The following is a 16,374-nucleotide window of genomic DNA, read 5'->3' on the forward strand; positions in this document are numbered from 1 at the left end:
GTTGATCAACCAACTCAGTACCTTGTTCCCACTTTCTCTCCATATCCTTTTATCCCTTGAGCCATACAAATTACATTAACTCTTTTTTCACTTGGAGGATGTGAGGGTCACTGGCCAGCCAGTATTTATTCCTTGTCCTTTGTTGCCATTGAGAAAGTGATGGTGAGCTACCTTCTTGAATCACTGCAGTCCACGTGTTGTAGGTCGACACACAATGTCTTTAGGGAGGGAATTCCAAAATTTTGACCCAGCGACAATGAAAGAATGTTGACATATTTCCAAGTCAGGATCATGATTGGCTTGGAGGGGAATTCGCAGGCGGAGTGTTCCCATGTATCTGCTCCCCTTGTCCTTCTAGATGGAAGTGGTTTGGAAGGTGCTGTCTGAGGATGTTTGGTGAACTTCTGCTGTGCATGTTGTAGATAATACACAGCACTGCTAATGAGCATTTGTGGATGTGATGCTAATCAAGCAGCTGCTGTGTCTTGGATGGTGTCAAGCTTCTTGAGTGTTGTTGGAGCTGCCCACATCCAGGCGAATGGAGAGTATTCCACACACTCTTGAAATGTGCTTTCTAAATTGTGGGCAGGTTTTGAGGAGTCAGGAGATGCGTTACTCACTGCAATATTCCTATCCCCTGGCCTGCTCTTGTAGCCACTGTATTTATATGGCAAAATACATCATTGTTCGTCCAGTCACTAAGTCAAAATTCTGGAATTCCCTCCCTACAGCACATGGATTACTGTGGTTCAAGAATGCAGCTCACCATTACCTTCTCAAAGGCAACAAGGGATAGACAATGAATACTGACCAGCGACACCCATAACCCATTCATAAATTACAAAAAAATCCAGTCTCAGCATTCCATAAGTATTTTCTTCAGGTCCTTGTGGTCTGTGGTATGTGGAAATGATGTTGTGCACTAGCATTCCTGATTTCTGTGCTTTGAGGATATTGAACGCAGGCAGGATATGAGCAATATGCATAGTGCAGCAATGCAAGGGGCACTTGAAATAACTCCACAAAGGCTGGTAGCCCTTCACCAAGTCACCCATTATTCACATGTGGAGAGTCCTTGATACGATCCAGCACCCTCAGCGCCGGCGCTCAGAGTGAACAGGATGTCTGACAGTCCTGATTCTTTGTATCTGCCAGCCAGGGCATCCTGACTGGACCACATTAACAACCCCAATCAGGGAATTCATATTCCACAAGGTCCACCTGACTGACCTTGTTACAATCACTACAGCAATGTTGTATTTAGAGGGTATAGCTTCTGAAAATCTCTGACCTGGATGAGATCTCTGCAGCCCTACCCCATTCTGCAGACCACAAGCTGGCCTGCTGCTGATGTAGGTAGCCGCTGGCAACTTGCAAAAAGTTGCTGGAACAAACTTTTCAGCTTCACTGAGTTTCGTCATTATAATGTCTTAGGAATAAAAGTCATGTTATAATTCTAGTTGAGTAACTGTCAGACACATGAATTAGAGTCACATCAAGGCCTTGCTGGTTCAGTACCTAGTTTTGAACAAGTGCATAAATTGTACAATAATTACAAAGACCAGTTTGCCATTTAACATACTTGTAATAATCAATCATGAAAAATCTATTGCATTATAATACATGTTCGAATTCATCAGCTGGAATGAGTTGATATGCAGTGAGGAGACAAAGAGCTAATTAGTTCCTATTTGAGACAAGTTACTGTCTAGACCAGTGCTTGCTTTAACGACTTCAGTCAATGGCAGTTCACTGCACTTTTCACACAATCTAACCTAATTGACTTTTTAAAAAAAACTATTCAGTCAAGGATGTAGCAGTATGTCAAATGGCTGAATGTCAAAGTCTTGCCATTCTTGTGTGTCTAACAGATCCCCCTGATGTAAGCAATGTTTTCACATGACCAGGATACCACTATTGTTTATCAGTTACTTCTGCTGAATCAATGCTGTAGTTAGCAGCCTCAATAAATCATCATCAATAATATTTCACAACAAAGTCTACTTGTTTATTTCAAATTAAGGCAAGCACATATATGTAAGCAATATGTTTCTCTCATTTTGACACTAGGGAAGTTCCATCCCAGAATCTTTTAAGTTTGACATTTTTGAACCCTCATCTCCCAATCAATGCTCAACATTCCACTTCGTGTTGTAAACGCAATGCAATCATGGGGCAGGACGGATCCAAAGTCTGCAACCTGTGGCATCTCACAAAGAAACAACACTGTCACAATTCACAATCTGGCTCCACATGCACACTGGTTGGAAGTTTGTTGCTGTTAAAAATTGTGGACATGTTCTAGGCACATTGGTCTTTCATAAGACCACAACAAATAGGAACAGGAGTAGGCCATTCAGCCTCTCAAGCCTGCTCCTTCAATCAATCGGATCATCACTGATCTGACCTTCCTGCCTTTCCCCATTACCCTTGTTTCGCTCACTGATCAAGAACCAATCTCTCTCAGCCTTAAACATATACAAAGACTGTGCCCCCCAAGTTCCCAAGACTCAAGTCTCAGAGGAGAAATTTATCCTTATCTCAGTATTAAAGTGGTGCCCCATTATCCTGAGACTATGCCCTCTGGTTCTAGACTCTTCTTTGAGTGAAAACATTCCCTCAGCATTTGTCCTGTCAAGCTCCTTATGAATCCTATTTCTGTTTCCCATTGTGTACAAACGCCGCAGAACTTAATAATATAAATCCTTGTAAAGGTCACCTGTTAATGCTATATAATCTTAGCACTATGAACTGGACAGAAAGCCTTCAATCGTGTTTCTGTTTTGTTTTTTCTGTCAAAGGTTTAGTGAGCAGTTGTCTTAGATGCTAGTTCCCAGTGCTTTAAGTAACAATGTACAGTTAGGTACAACTGTGGTGGAACAGCATGCTGAAAAGCTATCTAATATTTTGAAAATGCCCACTTCTGCTGGTGTATGCCTTCATTGGCACCGGGAATAAAATGGAATGCCTCTGTCAACTGACCACCCTTCACAGAGGAGACAGGCTAATGGGTGTTGACATTTTAGTTGCCTCAGCATTCCATGAGTAGACAACAACAGATAACGGACAGCAATTAGGAACAGGATTTCTGCTTGATTTCATTCCACCTCGCTAGCTCAGGAACACTGAGGCCAACTATGTGCCCTCATCATTGGTCTAATTCAGATCAACTAACTTGGAAGGGACTGCCTGAGGCTTATACGGCTGAGTGCCATACCACACACTGGCTTTGTCCGCTGAGCTAACAAGGAAAACCAGTGGAACCATAACAAATTTGATGCTTTTGTGCATAGAAGACTAAAACAAGTAGGGGAAATGCAGTTTGTTTTCAGAGTGCCCCATTCTCACAACCACTCATTTAACAGAAAAGCACTCTTACAAACATCAGAACAAGCAAATGCCATTCCACTCACTTGAGTTCAATTCGATTGTGGATGATCTCTGACTTAACTCCATCTACTCAGTTTATAACCCTCACTACCTTTACTGACCAAAAATCTGTCAATCTCTGTTTTAGAATGTCAAATTGATTTAGCTTTAGCAGTTTTAGTCGTGGGCGGCACGGTGGCCCAGTGGTTAGCACTGCTGCCTCACAGCGCCTGTAGACCCGGGTTCAATTCCCGACTCAGGCGACTGACTGTGTGGAGTTTGCACATTCTCCCAGTGTCTGCGTGGGTTTCCTCCGGGTGCTCCGGTTTCCTCCCACAGTCCAAAGATGTGCGGGTCAGGTGAATTGGCCATACTAAATTGCCCGTAGTGTTAGGTTAAAGGGGTAAATGTAGGGGTATGGGTGGGTTGCGCTTCGGCGGGTCGGTGTGGACTTGTTGGGCCGAAGGGCCTGTTTCCACACTGTAAGTAATCTAATGTAAGTAATCTAAAAATTTTACAATGTTGTTTACAATGTATCAGCAATATTGGTAAGTGTTGTTTTCAGCACTGGCTAATTCCTAGATTTCCAATTATTGGTTTTAATGTTTCAATGAGTTTTAATGAACAGCAAACGACCTTTACAATCAAAAAGAGCACCTCCAAACATCTCATCCTAACACATTTGCTCTCTCTTGAAAATGCATTCAACTGCATCTAAAGTAAATTTACTGGCTACTTCCAATTCCATTCCCAGATATATTTAGTCCATAATTCTATCTCATTTCTTTCCTAAAATTTCCAACATATAGCTTATGTTCTGTTTTGTTTTGGCCCAGATACCAACAGTAACTTCTAACAGGCTCACTTTTTTTTTGGGCCCTGCTAAGCTCTTCTGTCTGCTGAGAAAATCCTGTTAACTAAACTTATTTAGAGCACCACATGTTTTATACAGGAACAGATTAAACCAAATGAAGCTCATAATCCCAGCAAGATAATAGACTCGCATTAGTAGTATGTCAATGTCAGGTGAACAGGATATTGCTTGAAACCACATTACAATTATCAGCTCAATGTAGGATTTTAACACAATTTGGAAACTGGCATTGCTGTGTATAAAGACACAATTTAAAGATTTATTGTACAATCGGTTCTGCTATAACATGTGTTTCTTCAACACAAATTGACTTTAACGCCATTGAAGAATTTAGGGCGTTATTTGTAGAATGTAAACTTTCCTTACCTGCATTAGCTATAACACGATAATGGTGCTGCTATTACGTGATCTTCTTATAACCTGGGATCGCATGGGAATGGAACAATTACATTATATCAGAACCGATTTCTACCCGAGTCGCCTTTAAACTGACTCCAGTGGTTTCTGTGTTCTACACTTACACAGCAGCAAAGGGATGGGATATAATTTAAGACAAAGACAGAAGGGTCAATATTGGTACATTAACTATCGACTGCACACCTTTTATTTTATGATGTTAAACACAGCCTGAGTTGTTAATATGAATCCATGCTTTTATGCCTCAGTGCAGATGCCCTTGATTCTCACACATTAATGTCTAGACTTCATGAATCATTAGAAAGATTGGCAACTTCAAAAAATTATTGTATTTATCATCTGAATTTACAATTAAATTGACTTTGGTTTGCTCGAACCTTCAAAAGTATCTCTCATTGCTGCACTATATTACAAGTCATTTTACACATCTGTCCATCTTATAAATTTGTGCATGAGAGAAATGACCTGGTTGCAAGTCTGCAATCAGGAGGTCAACATGTGGGAAATTGTTGTATGAATCAGATGGAGTGCTCCTGGAGGATGGGCTTCCAGCAAGACACTGCTTGGAGGATTGTTCCTTTTTGACAAATGTTAATGAATAAAATCATCATGATTCTTAGCCTTGTTAGTCACCAAGTTCTAGTGACAAAATCCTTTGAAAGCAGCAATGTTTGTCATAAGGAAAAGTATGCATCACTCTTTACAGCAGCTGAATGCTTTCAGAGTCTGTGTTTCCATTTCAAAAAAGGCTCATATTCTATATTGCCAAGCCATCAGGACACAGTTCCAGAAATGTCAGTAGACTTCTACCTATTTCTAAAAAGGGATTTTCTCCTCACTTTAGTTTGTCTACGGTGGTACACATCATTCCTGACTTCACAGGCATGCAGCTTATTTATTTCTTTCCACTTGATGCATCTCGCAGGCGACATGATTAATATCGTATTAGATGGCATTGTAGAGAAACAAAAGCAGATGAGAACCTATGACGGCTCAGTCTGGAATGCATATGTCTGTGCCATCAGCCATATCTATGTTTTTCCATTTCCTCTAGCTTCAGGAACTGACCCATGATACTATTCCACAGATAATAAGTCATCTTTGCTAACCCATCTAGGTGGCTAGATACTGAGTTCCAGCAAGCAATTTGATTTTGGAAGCTATATTTGATCTGATCCTCATTCATTGTACATACAGGCCCACTTCCAAGCAGAGTCACTGGTTAGTGATCAGGAGCTTGGCTTTGGCTGAGTATTAGGAGATAGTGAGGACTGCAGATACAGGAGAGACAGAGCTGATAAAGTGTGGCGCTGGAAAAAGCACAGCAGTGCCGTGCCTTGGCTAATTATTCCCTGCATAACCCAAGCCACAGAAGCTGTTGGTGGCAGCCTTAATGATGCTATGGCCAAGATCAAGGAAGTCACATGATATTGTCCGAGATCACATGCAGGACCATACTATGAGGAGTGTTTGCCAACCAGGTCTTTGAGGTCGTTTTCTTCTGTTCCAGTTGAAGCATTAACGAGGACAGAAAGACCACAAACAGGCCAGGTTATATGCTCCTTCATTGATCACTGTCATCATAACTTTCTAGACCTTTGTCCTCTGTGTACTGTTATAGCTTCTTAAAGACATTTGTTATTCATCTCAACCACTCCATGTAGTATCACTCCCTGACAAAGAAGATTTTCCTAAAGCCTTCACTGGCTTTATGAGTGAATATCTTATATTTATTAACGCAAATTTGGGTTAGAGGAAATAACTTTTCTAGGTCTATCTTTAAACCCTTTCATAGTTTTAAAGTCTTGAATTAGACAACAGATCTCTTTATCTGGAGAGAAAAGCCACGCCTTGTAAAGTCGTTCCTAACAGCTAGAATCCCTCAGGTACACAGTTCCACACCATTTCATACAGTGACAACACTTCATATGCAATGCTACTTCACACTTCGTTATTCAAATCTCTTGAAAGAAAATTCCAGATCAACCTTTCTGGCTTAAAAAGTGGAACAGAATTACTGCAAAGGTGTACACTGGGATTGCACTACACAGCCTTTTCATTTAATTTCATTTCTGGGAAACCTAACTCTAAACAATTACCTGAATGATTTATTATAATGCGTTTGACATTAATTCAAATGAGCAGAAGAATCCTACAGCTCTAGGAAGGTGAAACATTAGCAATAGGAATTGTAGAGTAGACTCAGCCCAAATAACGACTGTAAATCACTGGACTGGCTTCCAGCACCAATAAACAGTTTATTAAAGTTCCACAGTTGGCTCACTTACTGCATTCTTTCATTCTCCTGTGGGACTAACGAGGGTGCTAATGTCAGTGTCAGGCTTAGTTTCCCAGAACTGAACACTAGCTCTCTGTAATGCTGTTACTGCCCAGTGGCCATTTAGCTGAAAATTAATCAGTGAATGTTTGAAGAAAAATAAAACACTGTTAATGGGATGATGTATCATATGGGGCAGAAGTCCACTCCAATACACTTTGTTCTTGATGAAATGACTAACCAAAGCAGACATAATGTCACACTGTGGCACCATCATCAGAAATTTTCATTTTTACTCTCCAGACTACACAATCACTGCCTTGAAGATTTTCTCCCACAGGACTATGGGGCTTGACAAATACAGCTCCTCATTTTCAATTTACAATGATCAAAGAAGTAGACCAACCAGATGTATATGTTCGAAATATAAAAGGAGGTTAAAAACGGATGACACAGAAGGGAAATAGCTTTTAAATTAAAACTAGCCAGGCTTACAAAGACAGAAGTTGCTGTTTGTAAATGGAATGCTTAAGTATTCAAGGTTGCAGCAGACTCAGTGTGATCCTTACTACAACAACAACCAGCACTGATATGGTGCCTTCAACATAACAAAACATTCCAGGTCATCTTATTTTAAAACAAGATTTGACACCAAGTCACTTAAGGAGATATTAGACCAAATGCCTGGTCAAAGAAGCAGATTTTAGGGATCACCTCAAGGAAGGAAAATAAAGTGGAGGAAGGGAGGTTTAGGGTGGGTATTCTGGAACGTAGAAGTTGCAGCTGAAGACATGACCATTAAAAGTGGAATGATGGAAATGAAGAATGACAGCTGAAGTAGGTTAATGAAGATGTTTCAGTGGGTTGTAGGGCTGGAGGAGTTTACAGAGATGAACTAGGGTAAGGGAACACTACAAACAATTTTAAGACGGAAGCATTTTAATATAAGGCATGAACACAGGGGTGACAAATGAACAGGACTTCGTGCAAGTTAGGCCTCAAGCAGCAGAATTGTTGACATTTATGGAGGATGCTAGATGGAGTGCAGCCAGCAGCATGATGCAATAGTCCAGTTCAGAGTTAACAAAGACATGGACTGGGGTTTCAGTAGCAGCTGAGGGTAGAGTTGGTGAGGTTATGGAGATAAAAGTAAACGGTAATGTAGTGGTTTGTGAAAGTTAAATTAGTTTAGAATTCAAAAAGAATATTTGCTAATTATAAAATGTTCCCAAACTCGAAGGCAGTTTTGAATTTTCTTTCAATGTTTAAGCTCTGCTATTGGAATATCAGCACTGGAAATTTAAACTCTTAAACCTACTGCATATTTTTAAAGACGCTTTCTGATCAAATAAAAAACACATCATACTTATACATCGAGCATCCATACCAGCCTCAGCAAGAATGATATGATTTCCTCTTACCATCCAATTCCCTTCCCAGTACATGTTTCACCTGGAGGAATGTCCAGCACTAAATCTCCAGTCTGAACACATCCTGCATCAACTCCTGCAAAACTGCTTAATCAATTCATCAGCCCTTGCACAAACTAATGCACTAGCCTTTGTTTGGAAGAGCATGTCCAATGTAGCAATTCCAATCCTTGATTCGGGCTATGTTGTCAATTGGGACAGCAACAAGGCCAGTATAAGGGACCATAGCAGCCCTGTACCAAAGGAGAAATACCAGCTGAACTCCTAATTCTGTTCATTATTCAATGACCCTGCTGAAAGTGGATGTGGGTGATATACCAAAATACATTATAGCTTGTGTCACTGCCTTTCACAAGGGAATAAGAATAAGTACATAGCAGAACAAGTAAAGGGGAGTGTTTTATTTGTTTATTGGAAATATTCAATGTACTAAATCCCTGCCTCTTTACAGAGTAAAAATCAATAACAGAGTTTAGAAAAAGGAACTAACGTGAATAATGCAAGCATTAGATCTCTAAAGATTTAAAACAGTTAATTACATGACTTGAAGGGATTGGCAACAATATAATACAACAATTTTCTGCTTTTATGCAAACAGAGATACTTTAATAGCAGAGATCAGGGCTTTGTAATGTCTGTGGTATTCGCAGAGCAAATTTAATGGTTTCTTTTAGCTACGGGCATATTAATAATAATTTATGTTGCTTAGGAAGAACAAACAGTCCAAAATGTATGAGTCAACCAGTTAAATGTGGTCAGCAGGGTTAGAATTTTGTCACACAATGGAGCAGGACCAAGTCAAATCTTTCAGTACAAGAGGGTTGTTGTGCAAATGCATGTTCTTATCGAATGCTGGATCAGCCAAAGCAAGACACAATATTCTGTCTTCCTCTGTACTGCTTAAAGCTGGTCTTACAAGCCAGACACTATTTAAATTTCTTCATATTTCTCACCTTTGGCATAGCATCTGACTGTATACTTGCTATGTTCCAGCAAGGACAGGATTAACTGCCAGCTCTGAAGAAGCGTTAACTCTGCTTTCTCTCTGCAGCCACTGCCAGAAATGCCGAGTTTTCCCAATAATTTCTGTTTTTATTTTTGATCACAGGGACATACAAAACTTAAACATTAAATTAAATGCAACATTACCTGACAGAAGGGATGAGTGGAAAAGTCCTTCTACCACTTGGCACCGATTGGCATAGGGTGCCACATTAAAACAATGCACGAATCTGGTCTCCATTCACCATTCCCTTGCTGTAAATTCTCAATGTCTACTACAAGTCTCACCGGAAAGAACTGCACACAGAAAACACCCTGAAAGTAAAAGTCTGACTCTTCCTCCAGGATGCAAAAATTCCTTTCTTCCCCTCAAACTTATTTTCTCTTCGCTGGTCTACACAATATTTCAGTGTCCAGCAGAGAAAAGTAAAACTTACAAATAACAGGTACTGTGCCAACTCATTTACCTCAGAACAGCATGAGTCTGGTTGACTTTTTTTCACTGGTGTCTTCCCGAATGGTGGGGCAGGCAGGTTAAATCAGATCCTGCCATCAGCCAAGGATTCAGGAAAAGTGCCAGAGAGAAAATAAATACCTCTTGCACTTTCAGACACACCTTCCTCGATTGCATGGCTGGTTGAGGTCGCTGCCATGAGGAAAGATGTTTGAGGTCCCTTGAACCCAAATCCATAAATGAATCCTGACAACAAAGGTGCATCGGGATAGCACAATAAGTGTTCACTGAAACAAGTGTTCAATGTGAGCAATGTTGATGAGCTCTGCATCAATTGGCATGCACCTCTCTTCAGTATCTTGGCACAAATACCACATCAAATTCAAAGCATGTGTTGCCTTCCCCTCTCTGCCAATAAACAGACGGTTGGAACTAGTCCTCTTTTTAATATTCTTTTCATGGGGTGTAGCCAGTATTTACTGCCTGTTCTAAATTGCTCCTGAGAAGATGGTGATGGCCTGTCAGTTTGAACCGCTGCAATCCATGTGATACAGGTAGACCTACAGAACGGTGAGCATAAGAGTTTCAGGATTCTGACCAGTGACAGTAAAGGAGCAATGATATAGTTCTAAGACAGGATGCTGCGTGTATTTTGCACGGAATATTCTTTGTTATGAAGATTCATCACACATTCTTACCATTCGAGAACTTGGGTTCCAAAATAGAAGAAAACTATATTTTGATTTTTCCATTCTAGAAAGATCTAACCTGTTTTACAGTCATAAAGTCTTCATCAGCATTGAGATGAAGGCAGCATTTACAAGAAGTCATGTGATTTCAGCTAAATGACCAGCCAGCCACTGGAGGAGATAATTTCTAAGGTGTTTGCTGCTTTGAGTTTTAGGACTCTGGGAGAGTGAGAGAGAAAGAGAGAGAGAAAGGTAAAGGTGGGTGGATGCAGCATGTTCATTCGCATAGAGTAAGTTCAAAACAACAAAAGCGTTGTTAGTAGCAGACCCTGAGTGGTCAGGGCTAGGGAGATGTCCCGAGTGGCTTAGAACTCAGTAAGAAGAAAGCTCCAGAAGCAGAAAGCTGTGGAACTGTCAGAAAGGAAGATCTCCTTCACAGCCGTTAAAAATATAAATTTAAGAAACCCCATTCGAAATTATACATGAACTGAGTTAGCAGTATGTTTTGAGGGTCTTGAGTAGAGATACTGACTGAGGAAGAGATCAAGTGACTGAGGAAGAAATCATCAAGTGAAGAACACTAATTATAGTTGTTCCAGCCGAGCAAGAAGCTGTCGGGTGGACATAGGAGTGAGTATTCAATGAGATTTGATGGCATTGATGAGGGAAAAAGGCTGACTCTTCCTTTGTGATATTTATAATAAGATCATTCCAATAGTTCTTGTAAAGTGTAATTTAGTTTGTGTTTTTCTTTTGCGTGATATATGTGTGATATTGTATTATTTACTAATTCACTCATCAGTTCGCTATATTTACGAATACTGCATCCCCATTCATTTATCCATAACTCTTTAGGAGCTACTTACATTTACTAATACAGCATTCCCGTTCATTCATTACTATAAGGTGTTTTCATTCAGTCATAAAACTGAGGTTTTGTAGTACATTTGACTATTGCAAGATAGACTAAATTAAACATTCCATTACTGCTTCTTCACATCTTCAACCTTTATCAGACCTATTTACATCTAAAGCTACCTCTGAGTAAATATCAAATACTACTAACCTATTCAGAAAAAATACCCCCACAACCATATAGGTCTAGTACTTTTAGTAACATTTACTGACTTAAAAGATAGAAAGACTAGCACCTCTTAATTATGCAAAAAGACTGGTCAAGACACTCTAATCGGAGTAGCAGCCAGCACTTAGCAAATATTTAAACAATCTCCTGCTTCCCCAGGACAGATGTCACACAAACATCTGTGTACAATAAATAAACTGTGTAACACCATAGTGATAGAATTTTAATCTATGCAAGAACTCTGCGTAACAAGGCTACTGTAAGAACTGTACCACAAGATTCTATCTCCACCTGGAAATGTGCTTCTGCAGTTGCTGAATGAAGAGGCTGTTTTTGCCATTCACTGATTTCAGTCATTATTTGAAAACAATCCCACATATGTTTTTATAATCTTTTGTCAAAAGTGCATTGGCAACCTTTTGTGGATATGTTAAGTGATTAACCTCCTTATTAAAAAAGATAAAAGATATAACTTATTGTTCATCATGCCAAGTTTCTCTCTGGATCTGAGATTTGGGATCTGGCTTGTCCAGTATTACCATCAACGGACATCACAAACCCTGACCTTTAAGCTAATAAAGTTTACAGGCTTGGATGTTATTTTAAGGACAAGAACTCCTGGGATTTCCTAAGAATGCTCCTAGACTTGCCCCTAAAGTTGTCCTCAGCTTTCTTCTATCAGAATTTCAGCTGTTCCTCAGTCAGGATGAATCTGGAATTTGCACCAAATTACCCATTCTCTGAACCCTGGCTGCTATCAGTTCAACCTCTACCCTCTCCTCATCAACCAAGATTTATGGTCCCATCAAAGTATGGCAACCCATCAATCAGCCATGTTAGAATACGATGCTTAGGGGAACGCTGCATCAGAAAACCCATTCAGCTTGAAGTGTGGCATGTAATGCAACCAGGTTTTGTTTTCACTGTTCCCAGCACTTTTGTCAATTAGAGAATATACTGATCACATCTGAATCCATTCGGCAGAGCAAGACTCTGGGGATTATGGTCTTATTTAGTCAGCTCGTGGAGTTAACAGGTCACAAAACACAATTCTCCCAGAGAGATTTCAGGCCTGGGTTCTTGGATCATATGGAAAAAGTGAAGGGGAGTAAAAAGCAATTATGGTTGACTTATTGGCACTGGAGCAGAGAGGCCAGAAACAAACACATTAGTTATTGGCGATTCACTTAGGCTTGATGCAAAAGCAATTGTAAGAAACATTAGCCTAGCCTTTGAATATCCTAGTATACAGTAACTATGTTTCTGAACATTGTAGTCAATACCCTACATCATATTAAACCTTCAATCACTGTAGTTAATCAAGCAATGTGAAAATTAATATCCATCTTGTGTTTGGGATGTTAACTTTAAAATAGCTGATCACACAATGTAGATATTGACTCACAAATGCAGAGAATAAATCAATATGTTTTCACAAAGAAGTTGTACCTGGGATTGTTTTCCATGTTCAGGCATTTTCCATGGACTTTTGTTTTAGAAAAGTCACATTGCAAAGACCCAGAAGAGGCAAAGCAAATAGCAGACCATTATCCAACGTGGACTTCCACCATCTTTTCAGTCTGTGATAGGCAGTTTGAAACCAAGGAGGGAAATGAGGTTGGTATCCTCCAACTGGTTACACATCTGGATCTACATTATAATATCTTCAGAGTAAGGGAGCCAATTGTAGCAATTTTAACGTAGGATGTGAAATCAAGGGCCTTGAAAACTTTCAATAAACATTTGACAACCTACGTGGAGTTGATTTCCCCTTTGTGATCATTAGTTTGAATTGTGTGATGGGTCGAGGAAATTTCTGAGCATGTGATATTATTATGCAAGTTTTTCAGTCATTCATATTGAACAATTCTCATAGACAGCAAAGCAGGAAGTGGTGTTGCCAAGTATTTACTGCCCTTCTCATTCTAGATGGTGTCGGACATGGGTTTGCAACATACTACTTAAGCAGTCTTGGTGAATTTCTGTAATGTATCTTGTAAGTGGTACACATTGCTGCTACTGAAGGTTATTAAGACTGCTTCCACATTTCCCAGGCTAGGAAGAGAGCATAAGCAAGCAGGGAAGGCAAGTTATTCTCAGTGATGAACAGCAGACCCAATTTTTTTTAAACAGTACATGCATGGACTCCTGGATTCCATATGGTCAAAGCAGGAAACCTTGGAAGGAAGTGTTGGTTGAAAAATCAGCACCACGTCCTGGGCTGTACCTTCTATACTTGACCTTGGTGTGGTTTAATCTGCTGAGGACACTGGCTATAGAGCAAGATTGGTGACCCAAAATGTGAGCCTAAATTCCACTATGGCGTTGTGAAATTGAAATTCAATAAATCTGGTCTGATATCACAATGAAAATGACTATGAAGGGTTGTCAGTAATTATCCAACTAGTTCATGGATGCCCTTCAGAAAAGAGAACTTGTCTCATCTAGCCATCCTAACCTATATAGGAGTCTAATTCTATATAAAACTGTATTTCTTAATGTCTCTTGAAGTGGCCTAATAAGCCACCCTCTTGTAAAAAGTAAAAGCTACAAATTCTATATGTTCCACCATTGTCTTTGCAAGGCAACTTGAGAGGTCCTGTCAGAATTATTACAATGTTAGAATGAAGTTTGCACATTCTCCCTGTGTCTGCGCGGGTTTCCTCCGGGTGCTCCGGTTTCCTCCCACAGCCCAAGGATGTGCGGGTTAGGTGAATTGGCCATGCTAAATTGTCCCTCGTGTTAGGTACATTAGTCAGAGTGAAATGGGTCTGGGTGGGTTACTCTCTGGAGGGTCGGTGTGGACTGGTTTGGCCGAAGGGCCTGTTTCCACACTGTAGGGAATCTAATCAAAAACACTCACGCCTTTAATAAGGGATAAAATTTGAATGGCCTATGATGCCTCCAGCAGTCAGACAGCCTATTGATGCTTAGTATCAAGGCTCCAACTGGAAAATGGTAATTTGATTCTGGTTATGGCAGACTGCCTGCTCCTATAGAACTGCAGCCAAGCATTGGTTAGGAACTTCAGAAAGAAAAGGAGGTTTGTGGAGAGAAATACCACGGATCAGAAAAAGCAATCATGACAGATTGTTTCAGCAAAACTACAATCACATCATGAATACGTTCATAGTTTAAGATTTTATTTTTTATGACTTGACTCATGCAATACCGAAAAACTTTTAAGTAAATGCCTGACCCTTTGGACTTTTCTCAGTACTCTATCAAATGCTGCCAGTTCGATTCAGGAAGCAGAAGCTAAATTCTGTTTCTGAGTTCATAAATCATTTCATTCAACTAATAGTCTATTCATTAGAATCTCAGAACAACTCAATATCATCAATTACCTAATCATTACAAACTTCAATTCCTGTTTGCTCATATTTTTCAGATAATAAAAAGGAGCATTTTATCTTGATGCACAGACTCAGTTCCCCAAGGATCTGGAACTATATCTGTCTTTGTTGTGATTCATTAATCGGGAGATTCAGACATTATTTTAATCCAAGTATCAGGGACAGATTATACTGCACCTCTTAAAATAATAGGCTCTACGTGCGTCAGTCCTGGTTTCTCTATAACTCGAGTTACTACACACGACCATGTATTCCAGAAATTTGAAGGTATGTTTGGATGTGCTGTATAATTCTTCAGAGGATAAACAAAATGTTGTGGTGAGCAGTCATACCTCTAAGTTCATTAAAGGTCTAATGTATTACTGACCTGCAAAGGAACAGATCAATGCGCTATGACATTGTTGTCTCAATTCATGAAATATTTAACAGACAGTGGCCTTTATGAAAAAGTTGAAATAACTGAAAGAAGATATTGTGTAAAATGAATTTCATGACTGGTGTTTGCATCGGCTGATTTAAGATACAGTCTGGAATTTCTGCCCTGGAACAAGGTTAGCTACTTCAACCACCAATTTTCATAAAGAGAATCTGAAAGATGATTAAATGTGCTGGAACCTTTTGTTTTTATATGTTACATCAACATTAAAGTGATACATATGCTGCCACAATTGGTTTCAGTAAGGCACTGGCATTAGATATCTAAACCTATATGTCTTTGGATAAAAGTATAGTCATATCAACAACAAATTAAATAAATATTCAGTCAGTCAGTCATAGTACATTAATTCTTGTTAATTAGTGAGAAACCCCCAAGTAAAGAATCCCCAGAATCATTATATGTCATCAATCATTAAAACCCTTTTCTTTGTTCCTTGTACAAACTTAACAATTCAATTGCCTAATTCTCAAAACACAGCTTGCACTGCTTGTGGTAGAGCCTGCAGACTAAGCATGGGACTTATCAGCCACCTCAGAACCCATTAAACCAGGCTGGAGGAAGTCATCCACAATGCCAAGGATCTGCTGAAGAAGAAGATTGAACAGCAAGCACCAGTATGAGTGCCACGACTGTAGTCTTCAGGAAAAATATCTATTTTAATTCCTAACTTTCCACATTCATCTTCTGCTTTGGAAATCTGGTCAGCTTCAAAAGTGTCAATCTGAATTTATATTCAATTTGCTTTATATAGAATAACCTCCACCTTGAAGAATGCTGTCACTTGTAAACCTACATGTGAGCAATGTGGTGCACATACCTTTGGAGGCATCAACTGAGTCATCATGTTAGGGTTTCTCTGCCTATTTCCAGCAGTCAAATACTACCAGTGACATTTGGCACTGGGTCTGACATTTTAATTCAGCCTGTATGTGGCCTGAGTTCTCATTCCATTATTTTGACAAGAGGTACATCTTTTTGTTCA

At 39.7% G+C, this 16,374-nt stretch overlaps 1 protein-coding gene across 1 annotated transcript in view; it reads right to left on the bottom strand.

Annotated features, from left to right (window-relative positions):
• Positions 1–16,374, bottom strand: part of LOC122550820 (LHFPL tetraspan subfamily member 6 protein-like) — a 176,667-nt gene that overhangs the window by 59,699 nt on the left and 100,594 nt on the right. The gene's annotated exons all lie outside the window — the stretch shown is intronic.

Source organism: Chiloscyllium plagiosum, unplaced genomic scaffold (assembly GCF_037043375.1).
Source record: "Chiloscyllium plagiosum isolate Xiang-an unplaced genomic scaffold, Cpla_swu_hap1 HiC_scaffold_6, whole genome shotgun sequence".
In the NCBI taxonomy this organism is placed as follows: domain Eukaryota; kingdom Metazoa; phylum Chordata; class Chondrichthyes; order Orectolobiformes; family Hemiscylliidae; genus Chiloscyllium; species Chiloscyllium plagiosum.